Below are 17597 nucleotides of genomic sequence, written 5' to 3' on the forward strand. Positions count from 1 at the left end.
TTGTTCCTTGGTAAGTACTGCAACTTATAGGCGAATATAATATATAGACGAAGTACCATGGAGTAAAATTTAGATGTATGTGAGTATGAGTTTACGAAATAAAGTACATTACCGGGACAATTTCTTATATTAGAGATACTATATATATATATATATATATATATATATATATATATATATATATATATATATATATAATCAAAGCCTGTCCAGCTATGATTTATATTATACTAGCTTCTTTTTATACCATGTGTATGAGTATATGAAAGGTATACTAAGTTTAGTCCCAAGTTTGTAAAAATATTGACGCTACGAACAAAATTTTGGTATAGGGGAAAAAAGATATCAATCTAAAATTTTTATAGCCTGCTCAGGGTTTAAAAAGTGAGGGCAATTGGGCCTTGGGTCTGGACAATTAGGATAATTAGGACTGGACAAACAAATGATTTAAAATGAAAAAGACATAAATAAATAAAAAAACAATTGGCAAAAATATAATACATCACAGACAAAATAATCTGGGTTAAAATCATATATAGCAACCATGTGAACTGGTATAAAATAATGATATGTAACACAATGATTAAATAAACATAAATCATGTAATTTAAGCATACATATCAAAATAATAAACAAAAATATAAATATAAATAATGCAATGGAGCATAGTATATTTTAAAAGGTTTCACAGTGTTTCATAAAGGGAAGAATATATCAAGGTCCGTTTGGTCATTTAAAAGTTTTTTAGGGCCATTTTTTTGTTTATGAACCTCTAACAATTTAAAAAGAGTCTTTTTTTCACTTTATGTGTGGAATATATTCAATTTAAAGCTTGGTTTGAGGTCAAATTCTTTTAAATGGTTCGCAAAGGTAGAATCCGTTTTTCGGTTTTTATAAGAATTTATATGTTCTTCTTTGCGAATCTTGAAAGACCTCCCAGTTTGTCCTATATATATCCCCCAACATTATCACACGTCATTTTGTAAATACCAGATTTTTCCATTGCATCATCTTTTTCTTGTTATTGAAGACCATAGTCCCTAAAGATGTGGTCGATCGGAACGCTACTTGGATTTGATTTTCTCGCAGCACATTTTTTCCGAAATTTGGCCGCAATAGGTGATAATCTCACATTGTAGTGATTTCTCCGTAGGATAAACCGTCCCAATTTTTAGGTTTTTATTTCTGTGTAGCAATGTGTTCAATGGTGTTCAATTCTCTTTTCTGGTAACAGAGGAAAGGATAGCGCACGATGATTCATTGCATTATATGCTGTCATTTTGTGATTAAATGGGTGCAGAGACTGTTCATACTTCATTAATAAAGGTAAAAAAATTATGTGGCCTCCGTGAAAAGGCTTAAAGTCTGCAATTAGAGGTTTAACCCCATTATCATATTATTTTCATCAAAGAATGAATGAAATTTTCATATTACAAACAATAATTGAATGCGATATTATGAAATTGTCATGGTAAAACTTCAAAGACTAGACAGTAATAAAATAGGTAGGTAGGTACGTTTATATAAAAATAAAACGATTATGATAATATACCATTTGTTTTAAACACACACACACACAAAACTGTATAATTAAAATTCTATAAAGTAATTTCTATTGAATGACGATTTATATCTGTATCTCTTAAAAGGTTTATATTTTTTTATTATCGACATGAATTCTACGATGTCAATGTAGATAAAAGAATATCATTTTGTTTTATAACAATAAACAAAACACACATTGATAGGATATATAAAATGAAAAAAAAGAGAACTAGAAAGAAAAGTTGGTCAAAAACGTATAATTGCGGCTACACACATGAATGGTTCAGTAAAAATACTTGACAGCTTTTTACAATGAATCTTTAAGAACATACAATACAAGCAAAAATAAGGCGTTGTTTTGCAATCCCTATTCCTATCCCTATAACTATATATTATAAATGTGAAAGTAAAGATGTTTAATTGTTTTTTTGTTACGCTTTCACTGCTGTATAGCAATACAGCTCATACATCAGAATAACACATGAGCTATAAATTATAAAAATTAAATTTAATCTGACATTTACTATTTTAAATTTTTATAGAAATCTTTAATTTATGGTTCAAAATAATGACCACAGATGGAGCAAAATGATCATCATTTTGAATCATAAATTAAAGATTTCTGTAAAATTTTAAAACAATAAATGTCATACAAATCATGGCCACCTTTTCTGATATACTCAATCAACTATGAGTATTTTACAATTTAAAAAATTGAAAACTATGCATATCTTTTAGCTGGGTAAAACAATCCCTTCAAGTGTTATGGAAGGGGGATAAGTGATATCAAGAGAGGTGGAGGCTAAAGCGGTGGTTTTTACTTTTACGCCGAGTGAAGCGGTCGGGTTTCAAGCTAGTACTTAATAAAAGAGTAGACTTTCTCAAAATATTTTCATATCACTTTTACATTACTTAAAACAAAAAGTTATTAATTCATAATTGAGGAACAATATGAGTTCCATCTAGGCTTTTTTTCTGAAAATACCTAATTTTATAGGTATAAGTAATGGAAGCTTGACAAACCTCATCTCAAAATTCCTTTCTTTTTTCCATTAATATTTACAAAATAATTATTTTTTTTAGTGACATACACTCATATAGGTACATACTTTAGGACAAAAGATTCTGTTTGACATTTTCTCTAGCATGGAAAACAAGAGTAATATCGATAATAAGAGATCCTGCTTCGAATGTTAGAGCCTCCGTACTAACATTCAGATTTAAGCTTTTCATGTAAATACTAAAATAATTGAAAAATGGAAAGTATGTATCATTTTTAGGTAATGAGAGTTTTAAAGTATCTGTGTTATGAGAATATTTTACAACTTCCTAGCATTTCCGTTGGGGTTAAAATTTATTAAGGATCTTTTTGCATGTTCATTATGTTAGGATCTTTATTTTTTAATATATATTTAACTTTTTAAGTGGCGTATTTTTAGAAAATCAAAAGTCGTAATTTTTTTGAAAATTTGTAAAAACATTATCGATATTATAATTTATCAAATGTTGAATACTTCTGGTTTTCAGTTTAAAGCTCAAAAAAACGAGTTGAACTCCTAAAAATTTCTCACAAAAAAATGTACCTACTTTCTCAGTTTGAAGCTGGAGAAAGAAGAACTGGAAAACGATGTTCAAAGGCTGTGATTTATAATTCTTGTTACCTAGACAATATGATCCAAATTATAGCAACAAGACTTAGAGTAGCAAAAGCGTCTTTTTCTAGATACAAAATTTTGAAATTTTAGAATTTTTAGAAAATTTATAATCGTGAAAATATAGAAGAAAAAGGATGTTTTAAAGAATATTCTTCATGATTTAAAGCCTATGTTGACAAATTACGAAAACCAGTTATGGGTGTCCCATCACCCTGTTTCTAGAAAAAACTGTAGTTCCACTGACTTTATTCAAAATACAATAGATTTATACAAAACTGCATGCTTAAGGCATTTTGTGTCAAGTTTTTGCTATTTCTAAAAGCTCAACCGTGTATCTAGAATAGTTGCTATAAGTATATTATTGTATTATGTTATTTGGTACACTTTATCCTGAGTATGCCATTTTAGGCTTTGTTTGATAGATTTAAGGCATGTTGAATAGATTTTATTTTATTTATACTCCTCGTGCCCTTATTTTTATAAAAAGTAAAATAAAAACATTCCAATTGAGAATAAATTAATATTTCAAAATTTATAATCTTGATTTATTAATTGAGAACCATGCTTAAGGTTTCAATTCAAGATTCGAAATAATATCCAATTTTTTTTGGCTTATGTCATTGATAACCCTTATGAAACGAGTTTCACCTTTGCATGAATGTAATTTGTCAAATAATGATTCCACTAGGGTATTAGTTCAAATTCTTTGAGAAGCTTAAAAAGTTTAATTTATATAGAAATGAAATTTTTGTATCAACGGACCCTAATAGCATAATATTACAACACCACAATGTTTTTTTTTTCATCGTAATAATATTAGAATACTCTGGTTGATTGTAAATGTTTCCAGTCAGCTACAGTATACCCATATATCAAGCAATTTATCTTTAAATTAAATCACCACAAAGTAGAAAGTTTACGATGGTGCTTAGTGTGCATAAGGTTTTTCTTTTTATACATTTTTACGTCATAACTTTATAAACAAGATGATGAAAATATGGAGAGGCCATTACTCGTGACAATTTGTAACAATCATTACAATTTTAAAAAAATTCCATATAACATGGTTGCGATGCTCGTCAGCATAATATGACATTGTATACGCTTTATTATTACAAATAAATATGTCAACTTTTAAGCCTGCTAAGGTGGAACTATTTCAATTGTACTTTCGTTGCACAAATTACATTGTTCTATAACTTTGAACTTTTCAAAGTTGGGAAATATATGCACTGAAAAAAATTAAAATAATGACAACCTCATCCCGAAGTTGGCTGTTTCATTGAAATAAAGTAAAAATACTTTCTAACAATTTCCTAATCATTGGAACAAGTACAGTTTTATTGATGGAAAATAAATTTGTACTTAGTTGGAATATATAATTGTGAAAATATATAAGCGAATCCATGAATTAAAAGAAAATTTCTTTGCGTTTGCTTTAAATATAGGATTTGGTTATTACGGATTTGGATTTGGTTGGAGCTCATAGCTGTCATGTCTAGTCCATATGCGATTGTGTCAACTACATAAAGATTGTTGTTACTAACTTACAGTGAGTTTGAAATAAACTTATGGATCATTTTTATAATATATAGCATGTTTGCGTAAAAATATATAAAAACCATCAGTTGCGCAGTCGGTACAGCAGTGGACCCAAGACGCTAAAACCAATAACAATCAATATATCGCTGGTTCAAATCCGACTCGAAGAAATTCTTTTTTTTTTAACACAATGTTGTATTTCAAAACAACAATATATAAAATTTGTTAGACAGTATATTACTTGCATACAAACAACTCATACGTTTGTGTCAACTTCACCAATCAACTCCGTACGGTAGTTGTATCACATTCGTCGCCCTCATTCGCCATATTTGATCTCGCGATGAGGTTGATACATCCCATATCGGTTGATATTAAGATTGTTTTTTTCATTGTAGACAATATAAATTGAAATACAAAATAATAATACCGTATAACTAATTCAATAAATTTTTCGACATTCCTTAAGAATCTTGAATTCTGTTTATGTAGTGACAAAATGTCCTTGACACAAACGTTCTGAGAGTTTTCCAAAGAAAGGCATTTAAAAGAGTTCTTAAAAACTCAAAAAGAAACTCAGTTATAGAACAACATTTCAAAACGAGTATTTAATTACTTACTAAAAAGGATTAGGGTCACTTTACCAACAATAATAAATTGAAATAATTTGTATATTCAAGGAATTATATATTTCAGTATAATTATTGCTTATCTTGTTCATCAACAATCTAATTAGAAGTGAAATATTTATTTTATTCCCTTAGATATAATTTTAATCCTTAAGAACAATGATCCTGAACAGAACGGTACGTTAGTATATAGGTAGAGATACTATGTATATTATATAAGTTTATATAAATGAGTTTATATTACTAATAATTTCATAACCCAATTTAAATAAAATCAATAGACAAAATGTTTTTAGATGTATATTAATATAATTTTGAAAACATACATATATTCATGACATTATTATGTAAGTAATATCACTCATATAATAATAGTTTTAGGGTTCAAAACAGAATAAAATATTTTCATTTTATAGCAGACACACTGTTATTACTGAGAAGTTAGGCATCCATTAGCATAAATAATACGTAAAATATATTTTCGATAAATAAATTTTAATCAAGTTATTGAAAGTGTTTCAAATTTTATTATTTAAACCATATATACATATATCGTTTTGTCAGTCCAGGCTCAAGTCTTAGTCAAACCTAACGAACCAAATTTGTTGTTAATTTACATTATTGTTTTTGCTCTTATGATAGAGAGAATGCTCGTGACATTTCATTTACAGAAAGTACATAATTCTGGTTCAAACAGCGAATGTGGTTTCCACACACCGTTTTTTCAATACTTTTTAATCAATTTATTAGATGTAGTACCGCATTCATCCCAAGCTTAGTCAAAAACCAAAAGCCAGAGGTGGTTCAATGCCTAACACCCACGTTTGAAACAGCTAACAGAAATCAGCAAAACAGACTCACAACAGGCTCTGCGAAACTCTATTTTTAACAACGCATTTTGTAGAATGAACACATTTCCGAACTCCTATGGATCACGGCTGGCGCTTCGATCAACAAATTACATAGTCGTACAGGAATATATTGTTGCTTCATCTACAAAATACACAAACTACTAATCCCGTTTTTGGATGTAAATTATTTGCAGCGGAAAGTTTTAAATTTTGATATTGAAAAATTAATTGATAATTTAATATTTATTATCACTTGTTAATAATTTAGCATAATATTTAGGAAAGAGGGATTCAAATTTCTAGAATTTTTGTCTAACCAAATATATATCATACTACAATTAAGCAAGAATTGTGAAATTAACCTCTTTAATTAATAATTAAAAAAATACCTAAGTGTAGCAATGAGCTGAGGACGATTGATTCTTGAAATGTCAATGAAATATGCAAAAACCGATTCGATCCACCAAAATTTAAAAAAAAAAAAAAAAAAAACCATTTGCTATAGAGATTGCATAGGAATATATTAGTATTTCTGACTTAATCAGACTTAAGTTATTTTTGAAGCCTTCAAAACAGTCGTAGAGTAACCTGAGCACGATAACTTCTAAAAAAGCCACAGAAACAATTTCTATGGAAAATATTTCATGCTGGTTGCTGTATCTAAAAACAAACCAAGCATGGAACTTTCGTTTTTTCCTCAATATTTTTTTTTAGGAACAAATTTAATTATTACATAATTTGTTTTGAATATGTGCGATAATTATTTGAATTTAATTTAAATATTATGATTGTACCAGGTGGAAGGGTAATGATGGGACAAACTTTTGAAGTTCCTTAAATGACTTAAAAAATTATCGTTACTCGCTAACTACTAAATAAAACAGGTTATCAAAAGTTTCAATTCATTATTGGTAAAGACTTGGAAAACCTTAATTATTTGCCATTTTACGAGCCTGTAAATACTATTCACATCCCAAATATTTCGTTAAATCGTAGCTTATCGTAGTTTATTACTACATATTGAAGTCTATTCCCTTCCATTCTGTAAACCCACATTATTATTTCATTAATTAATATGCTCGTGTTGAATTTTAATGAAAAGAATTTTAATAATTATGAGTCATAACTGAACCATAATTAAAGAAAATATAGACATTAAATTCTGTATAACTTTAATTATATTGTTTGTAATTATAATTCGTACATTAAGGATTTATAAGACGTATTTAGATACATCTTCTTTCTAGCAGTTATCTACCAGCTTTGCAGGACAATTTCAATTATAAATTTGAAGACTACCACGTTTTAGCCTTCACCACTCTTGCTTTCACTAACCTCCCCCCCTCTCATCACACTGGAAATAAGTTACTTTTATTATGAAAGCAAACTATTTAGTCTTTGCATTTAAAGTAAAAATTTTCCGGCAAAGTATGCTTTAAGTAATGTAGCTTTCTATGGGTGAAAGAATTTGTAAATTCGGCTAAGTACAGTTTTTGAGTTTATCCATTTCTTCTACAAAAATTTTGTACAAACAAACATAGTAAAAATGAAAGCTTTACTCTTTACAATATTATAAAGTTAAATATTAGATAATTTTGCAATATTTCCAATAAGTTCCTATACGGTAAGAAATGCATGGCGATTACTACAATGATGGTATGGTATAGAGACAGATACAATAGTATCCATGCTTAGCTTACTAATTATTTACGATACAAGATACAAGGGATGAAATCATAATTAACGTACGCCACCGAAATTTTTACAACAAATGCGTAGCACGAATTGGACAATCTCAGAAGTACGTTAATAATGCGCCTCATCACACGTATACCACACGTATATCGTACAAAACTTTATCTACGCCTCTAAAATGTGAAAATAAACGATAATTATTATTTAAATTATAAAATTAAAACAGTTATTATAGTAACCGAATTCATTACTACTATTGTGCGAGAATTTCGGTTTTAAGCAAATGGCTTCGGTAATAAGAACCGATTTACCTAGCGATCAAAAATAGTTCTAGTTTTTAGCCAACATCTTTTTTATTTTTTGTTCCTTTTTTCAGTTTTTGTATAATTTATATTGGTGTTAACATAGATCCAAGCGTTGGTAATAATCCATATAATTTTCTTTTTCAGCATAAAGCTTTTGTTAGTATGCTCGAATGTTAACAAACAAAGATGGTATAAATGGAAAAAAGAAATAATATTTTATGTTGTAAAAATTGTAGCCATAAAAATTGTGGAAATAAAACATTTATGAAACATATAAATTATATATTGTAAAAAAACTGTTTAACTACAATAACTCCAGCGAAAATTTAATAAACTAAGTTTTAGAGTTTTTTCATTTCATGTTTAATGTAAAGTCTAATACTTGAGCTTTGTTTGGTTGTGTAGTGTTTTATTTATATATGGAGAATATTAGAGGAAAATGATTGCCCTAAGAAAAAATGTGTATTACAGCAAAAATATCCTTGCTTGTCATGCTTAACTTTATCATGGAAAATTTTTTAGATTTCTACTATCTCTATCGTTAATCTTTTTTCAAATTATTCAATATTTTCTCAAAGAAAAAATAAAGGAGTATAATGATTCCACTGCATTCAACTCTAAACAATTCATACAAATTATTAATTGGTATTTTATGTTGCATGAACGATTAATATCAACCCAAAAATCAAGAATAAAATCAAATCATCACGTTCAAGATCTGCAACATGATGAGTAATTAGGGAGATCATATTACCCATTAGTAAATGTATCTTAAATCTTCTGTACTTTCTCGGTAGATATTACTATTTACTGGACATAATTTGTATTGAATTGAAGGCATTTTATGAGAAGGAATTTAGTAAAATATTTTCACTTTTTGGACCATTTATTTGACCATTGCAATAATTGTTTCATAAATTCTACTCAAGGTAAATTATTGGTTCCAGCTTTAAACATAACGTTTAATTTTGAGCTATAAAGCTTCAAATACGCAAAGTAATGTACATTGGATCTAACAGCTTGATGTACCTCGAGTGTAAAATTTATTTTTAAGTATTAAATTTTTCTTTATTTTTCTTCTGTCTTATGGGTTGCTAAGTATAGATGAGGGAAATTTAAGGGCGAAAAGTTCGAGTCGTTAAAAATACCAATTAAAGCAATTACAGGACACTAAGAGTAGTGACGCTTACAAGAGAAATTTGCAGGGTTTTCAATTCTTCAATAAAACACATTCAATAATATGTTCCCTATTGCGAACCGTTAAGATTATAAGTTGAAAAGGTAGCGTTCAAGTAAAATCAGTATAAATGATTTTTAGTACATTATGGTAATGAACCTGGGTGCAATATAATGTTGTACCATAGTTACATATATCATATAAGACGGTTCACACATTTTTATCGAAATTTGATTAATACTTCACGTCTCAATTTAAAGAAACATATAGTTAAGGAATAGCAGTACTATAAACAGAGACAATTTCCATTGAATGGTTTTCAAAAATATACAAAAATTTAATTTAAATTCTAGTCAATTTAGATTCTAGTAACTGCACCTTTCCCTATTATTAGTCATCAGATGAATATCATTAGAAGGCCACCGTGCAAACAATTTTCCTTAGAAGCAGTAACATATATGTTTTGGAATAGAACACCACATAATAGACAAAAGGATCTCCCCAACGATTCGAATACGTGGAAAATGTGTATCGATAAATATAATAAATGGCTTTTAGAGAACACCTTAACATCGAGGTATTATTTTCTTTAAATCTGCACTAACTTTGTAAGTTAAATAATTTTGCAGTCAGAATATGTAATTCATTAAAATTAGACTGTAATTAGAAAATAAGATGGAAACAAATCAAAAATAAAGAAAATAATACAGATATTATGTATGTACCTTTTGTGTGAATTCAGAATGATTATGAGGTATTGTATGCTTGGGTAGCTCACTAATGCAAATCTTTTTTCTTTTATATGAGTTTTGATTATACGGCTGCGATATATACAAAGTATAAAGTACGTTTATTTTGTATTCTCTATACGGTTTTCAACTTCACGATCCTTAAGGCTGTGACGATTTAACAAAGTAATTATTTACTCTTCATGCTGACGAAACAATATAAAAAATTAATAATTATATTTTTTTCCTAACACTCAAAAGGAACTTTTGAGTGAATGCAGAAAATAAAATAATATTTTCTAAAAGAATCTGCAGGTTGATTGAAATTTAAGGCTGATTGCAGTTATACAAAATTTCGGATATGAGATAATTCGGATCTTATAGGCATATACAGGGTATTCCTAAAAGGTATGTAAAACTAGCTGTACTATATCTCGTAGAGCCTTGATTAGACCTTTTAACAGCGTGTATATCTAGATACTTTTTCTACCTTTACATCGTTACATTTTTATGGTTCCTTCATCAAGATGAAAAAGCCATTAATGAATATCACTCTTATGTCTAACTGCCCTGCCTATTTTCTCCAAAAAATGTTCAAATTTGGTAACCCATTCTGTTTCCGTATAAACAGCCGAGTTTTAATTTCGAGAAGACTAGTTTTCTGGTTAATTTCAAGGGATAAGCTAGAAAGTCAAAAAACTCTAACTTAAATTTCTTATAGTCAATGATACTTATCCAAAATGTATCATTAAAAGAGCTTTTAATAAGGAATGCAAACATATTTTAAGTTTTTAAATATATTGTTTTGAAAATTTGAAGGAAAATGTGTAAATATAGATCATTTTGACCTCTAAACATCGAAACTACTGGGACTAAAATATTTTTAACATAAAAAGGAAAAAAAAAACAAAATTTAAATACATACATTTTTGTAAAATTATGTATAAACTAGGCCCCCCAGTAGATTCAATACTGAGCCACTAGGTGATTCTCTCTGGGCCCCCCAGGCCCCCCCCCAGAGGATTCAAAGAAAATGTCAATGTAATTGATATAAAAACGAATGGATTGTACAAACAGTACTCAATAAATTGATTTAAAATATTTTCTACGAATTTATTTCTTACTTTAACATATAGGAACATATTTTTCAAAATGATTCCTGGTAGATTATTTCACCCGAAAAATTTTAGCATGTACTTTTGATCTATTAAAAAGAGTTATAAGGATTAGAATTGTGTTCTCCATGCATTAAATAGATACCAATTTACACCGATCAAACAAATGTTGTCTTAATAAAAAATTTGTCGATCATTCGTAAAATATACGTACTGTATTTAATATAAATACGATATTAAAAAATAAAACCTACTACTAGTAATATAAATAATTCTTATATATAGTTATTATTATTATTCGCCTTGCTTTTGTATACATATAAAAGTGTATAAAACATGAACCATTTCATTTGTGATGTACTATTCCTTTTTCCTCTTTTAACCTTCGTCAGCTCGCGTATACTCTCATTACTGTAACAATTTTTATCGATCGGTTAAAAACCAGACTCATTATAACGTAGCAACAAAAGAACTGTTTAATAAATAGATAACAAAATAATAATAATAATAATAATATTTATTAATATTTTCTTGTATCAGTTTCATAATTTTTAAATCACATTAAAATATAAGGCATTAAACAAAATTTTAATTATTATATTTAGATTGTTTAATTATTATTTAAAAAGTGAACCTAAAGGCTGCCATAATTGTTTTAGTTTTTTAAACTTTTCTAATTTATAAAAAATAATCCAAGCACTGGCATTAAAAACTTTCTGCACAGGTTATTTCAATTTCTTACTCAGTCAATTGTTGGTTTTCACTTGTTTTTTTTTTTTTTAAGTTTTCCCGAACTTGAAAGCTTACTTTCTTGAAAATGGCAATGAATGAATGAAGATTGTTCTCTTGTGTTGTTGATAATTATAATTTTTGTTAAAATTTGATTTCTTGTTTATTTTTTACTTTACCGTGTTATCTTTTTCTTGTAAAATGTATTGAACTGGCTTTCATTCTTAATATGAGCATTGCTGCCAGTTTAGCCATTCAAAATTCGCTTCAGATTATTTATTTCCCATTCCTTTTTACTTTTTGTTCTGTCTTAGGAACTACACAGTAATATTTATTCAAAGGTATATTTTTATTTGATATTTAAAAAAATTTTTGACCAAAACAAACCAAAAATCACTAACTATAAATAGCATTAACAATCATAAAATTCGATGTCTGTAAAGGGACTTGTAGAAAGGTTCCAATTAAAATCGGTAGATCGAATCTTCCTTAGCAAGATTGTCGAATACAAAAGATAATACTCATTATGACACACTCGACTTTGACTGTACGCGAGTCCATGAAGGTTAGTTTGATAATGCAAAGAAACAAAACATAGTTAAAACAAACATTATTATAAATTTAAAAAAAACAGTAATGATAATTTTATTAAAAAAGTGCATCGTAGATTGTTTTTTTTAACTAACGAAAAAGCGGATGTGCTTACTAATTCAACCCGTAAGTTAAATTTATTTTTTATGTATGGCCAAGCATAAATTTTTACAGGGTAGTCCAATTTTGACTATTGGATACAGTATACTTGAAAGTTGATACCAAAAATAACTTGCCTCTAAGCGTAATAAAATAAGAAATGATTGATTATTCCCAAAAAAATTTCATCTATGAACTAATTCTGTTGAAAGTTACACACATATTTAATTCGAATTGAAGGAGTATACTCTCCAGGCGGTTCCATAATTATTTCATCAAAATCGGTACTGTTATTTTTAGATATAGACTACTACTACGTGTAAGTAACTTTGTTTATTGTGTACGAACGTAGATCATAACTCACTCAATATTCAAAATAAAAATGTTTCGTCAAAAATAAAACCGGCTCAAAAAAGTAAAATATCATTTTTTAGTACCGACTCCAATCAATATCTTGAAAATGTGAAAAATTACGCTTTGGAGTCGACGCTAACTACATCCATATCTAAAAATCGATTCGTTAGTTTAAACTTCAAAGCATAATTGCTCACAAGGAAATGATTGATTGAAATCATTACTTTTAAAATTATTTACTTTTTTAAGTCGGTTCTATTTATTGCAAATTTTTTTTTTTAATGAATTATATGAATCTTACCTATATTTAATAATTTTATAAGATCCACAATATGATAAAATTAATTGTAAAATACTGATATTGTTACATTAAACAAACATTTTTATATTATCTCCCTTCACAAGGCATTTACAGAGTATATAGTAGCAGCGTTTAAAATCACTGGTTAGAAGGCCACTGTACTAAATGGCTAGCCCTATAGTGGGCCGAAATGAGTGAACACGATGGCTGATTTTCGGTATCAGCCAACGCCTTTTTCTTTGAAGAAAAAATTTTAAATTTATCCCGTTTCATTTACATGCCAAAATGTAGTGCTAAATGTACGTGTATTGAGTGATATCCGATGTGAAAAGCTTGCCTTGTTCTCCCCTTTTGCACCGCATCTGTGTTTTCATCGCACAGTTCAGAATGCAACAGTAAAGGATGTCTGCATATTATTTGTTTGAATAGCCTGTCATTTTTTAAAAAGTAATTTTCTCGAAAGTTAGAGGTGATTTTTTATAAATTTTGACAGGACGTCATCAGAAAGAAAATTGCATTTGTTCTTCCTTTTCTAGGTACATGGCTAAATGATATCATTGTCTAAAAATGGGGGGGAGGTGTATTCGCAAATAAGGCTATCATTTTCAACAAGACATTTTAAAAGTAGTATAAGCATGGTTATATAAGAGCAAGGCTAAACTGTAGTTTTAACCATGAAAGAATTTTTTTCAGAAACTAAGCTGTATTTCCACTTCGTATGTGTATGTATCCATATTTAAGCAATTCTGTTTTCAATTTAAGTTTATTTTAATACTACTGCATATTCCATAAGTTTTATGTTGTTTTTTAATATTATTAGAAATTTTAAAACTATACTTTCTAGCTACTTCTAACTTTTAAAATGAATGTCAGAGATTTATAGCTCTTTAAATACGTTCTCCGAAATAACAAAAATTAAACGGTAGATTAAATTAAATAAAGGTATCCCCCCAGTACATTCACTAGCTAACTGCAAATTTAACAATACACCTCTCTACCTAGCTAATTTTTTAAATCAACAGTTACATTTTTAACTTTGGGAATAACGCTAGATTTAGGTTTATTACCACGCTTGTAATTTCACTACTTTTTCATACTTCTTTGCCATGTTCGTTGTAATATTTATAGTTTGAATATTCAAGAAAAAAAGGTCGTTTATAACGTGTTATTTTTCGCTATTGCCATCTGTTAGGAAATTCTTTATGTACCTTATCCCCAAAAAAGTATTTTAATTGATTATAAGGCCTATTGATTTCATTACATTTTTATTTTTTGGTCATAATCAGGCGAATTTTTCTTATTTCGAATTGTATCGTTGAAATGCAAAATTGAGGGGAATATTTATCTCGGTACGATACAATAGTTTATGATATTTTTTTCAGAAAATAAAACATATATCAACTAAAATACTTTCTCATTAAAAATTTATTTAAAATAGAATAGGTTGTTTTTCTGAGACAGAGATAGTAGTTCACAGATAAGGAAAACATTTATCCTTGTACATGCATCGATCGAACACAGAAAGTGTTTTTATACAATAGAATTTATAGAATTATTTAGAAATACTTACTTTCCACAGATTTTTGGTTGTCTTTTCACCAAAAAAGTAACTTAAAAGTTAACTGAAGGAAAATCACAGGGCTTAGTCGGAAATCTTGCTACTGGTTTACCGTCGTAATATTTTTCCTCTTTTATTTAGTATAAACAAATATTTACGTTCAATCGTTCGAAAAAAAATTTAATCATTTAGAACGTTGGATTTTTTTTTTTTTTTTTTTGGTTATAAAACGTCAATTTTACTAATATACCTATACTCATCGAAAAATTCTCAAAACTAAGTAATGATTAACCAAGATGTATCTCTTTATTGGTACATCCAATTCAATAACTGCGAACTTTATCCTGAGACTATGTATATTCTGAACAGGAATCTCTGAAGGACCTGGTTATGGAACACAACGTATATCATTTTATAGTTGTTTATATCTAATAAACAAAAAATAAACAAATTTTCTGATCCGACTCTTTGCATACCTACTACTTTCTGTATACACTTATGCAAGTCTACGTATTTACTTTATGCACACGAGTAAAGTTATGCTTTACAAAGCTTATAAACTATTTATGTATATATTTTCTTTATAGTGGTAACGTATGTGATTCAATAAATATTTGTTTCCGATGGAAAATTAGAAATCAATAAAATAGAGGAAACTACAATATATTAGATATGATTTGAGTACAGATGGAATATAAAATATATTTTACATATCAAAAGTTTTATATCGAAAATAAATACAAACTCCCGAATTTCTCCGGTTATATCATAGAATGATATTCTGCATAATTTATAGATCATTTTTTCTGCAAGACTATCAATGACAATAATATTTACGGCTTTAATGTTTTCCAACAAAATTTTCAGTTTTGCGGCTTATGTTAAAGAAATTTTTATGCCAAATGAAATTATTCAGAATAAATTATAGAAAATAAATCCATAATGAAGTGGCAATTTTGTGATTCTTTTTGCCTGCACTTGGGTGGATTGATATTGATAAGGTTGGGGGAAATAGACAAAGTGGGATTCTGTAACTCGATTATCTTGTTATTGTAAATAAAAGCGTGTATATACTAGAATTAAATTTACAAAACTATTTGTAAACGAATGGTAGAAAATTTTCCACTGTCAAACGAAGAAAAATTTTTTTTAAGTCACCGTATTTTCGCCCTTTCAAAATTTACAGATATCCTGCCATTTTTTAGATATTGTGGTTGTCTTTGAACCCAAAAATTGAAAAACTCGTGATGCTCAACAAGTGAAAACAACGATTGACTGAGTTAATTGTTGAAATACGATGTATAGACAGTGTTGATGACTCTTATCACATTACACGTACATTCATGTCACACATACATAACTGATATCCCCATATATTACATACCATACAATTGGCGCCTAATTTGCACCCTCACGGGTAAACAGTGATGCTTACGAAAAAATATTTCAAACAAGGGTTTTTTATTTTTTTATAAAAACATTTTTTACATTTAAACTTTTGTTCTATCTCTAACGGTTTACAAAATGGGCCGAAGAACCAATTGCCCTATGTTGCTCATTTACGAACTCAATCTCACTTTTTACGTCCTGAGTACGCAGTAAAAACTTCAGCGCGATATCTTTTTTCGTTTTTGAGTTATCGTGTTCGCAGGCGGAAGGACAGCCAGAAATGGACTAATTACTTAATTTTGTGAACACCTATATCAAAATTTCGTTGGTAGCATCAATATTTTTAAGCGTTACAAACTTGGGACGAAACTTATTATACCCTGATATATTTCATATACGTGGTATAAAAATACAAAAAGCAGACAAAAATAATCCAAATTTTAACTTAATCAGAAATTTATTGAAATGATAGGTGCTAATCATACCCGTCATATCTTATTTAATTTTCTATACGAATATTAATTAATCAATCAAATATTGTATTGGTATTGAAAATTATTCATTGAAGTAATAAACTAGTTTACGTTTGAGTTGATGCTTTTTATAAATATATCATAGTTATTCCTCATTGCTGATTTGCTAAACCACCCAATCGACATCAAAGCTGTGAAAATAATTACAAACGACAATATTTTCTCTTTAATGTCAGGATAACTAAAGAACAGGAAATAATCTACGTGAATATTTTAGTATTAGTCCGAATTTCTATTAAAATATCTTTCAAATTATAATAATTTTATTTTATTCATTAATAAATAGACTTGGAGACTGCTCGCATCTATGTTTGGTCGTTTGTATTTTATATTCTTTGAGAGGGTAGAAAAATATTTTTGCTATTCAATTAGATTTCGATTATAATACTGTAACTTGTAAATTATTAACGACACAAAAAAATGTTTTAAGAAAACTTCTAAGCAATTTTCTGACATAGCTCCACTAATTGATGAGAGGTAATACTTCTTTTTTATTTGTTAACCGACTTCAAACAAAAAAGGAGGAGGTTATCAATTCGACTGTATTTTTTCTTTTTTATGCGTGTTACCTCAGAACTTTAGACTGGGTGAACCGATTTTGATGATTCTTTATCTACTTGAAAGCTGGTGCTTCCCGTGTGGTCCCATTTAATTTTGGTTCTGACAACGGCATCCACGAGAAAAGCATAAAATTTTTAAATTGCAATAAGTGTGCACGGCACAAGGGCGAATAACTCAATATCACGCCAACCGATTTCGATGATTCTTTTTTTAGTGAAAAATTAGTTAGTATATCAGATT

The 17597-nt window shown here is 28.4% G+C and overlaps 1 protein-coding gene across 1 annotated transcript in view; it reads left to right on the plus strand.

Annotated features, from left to right (window-relative positions):
- LOC123293717 (arrestin homolog) overlaps positions 1 to 17597 on the plus strand; it is a 136678-nt gene that overhangs the window by 91527 nt on the left and 27554 nt on the right. The window lies entirely within an intron of this gene.

The sequence above is a fragment of the Chrysoperla carnea genome, chromosome 2, assembly GCF_905475395.1.
Source record: "Chrysoperla carnea chromosome 2, inChrCarn1.1, whole genome shotgun sequence".
Lineage (NCBI taxonomy): Eukaryota > Metazoa > Arthropoda > Insecta > Neuroptera > Chrysopidae > Chrysoperla > Chrysoperla carnea.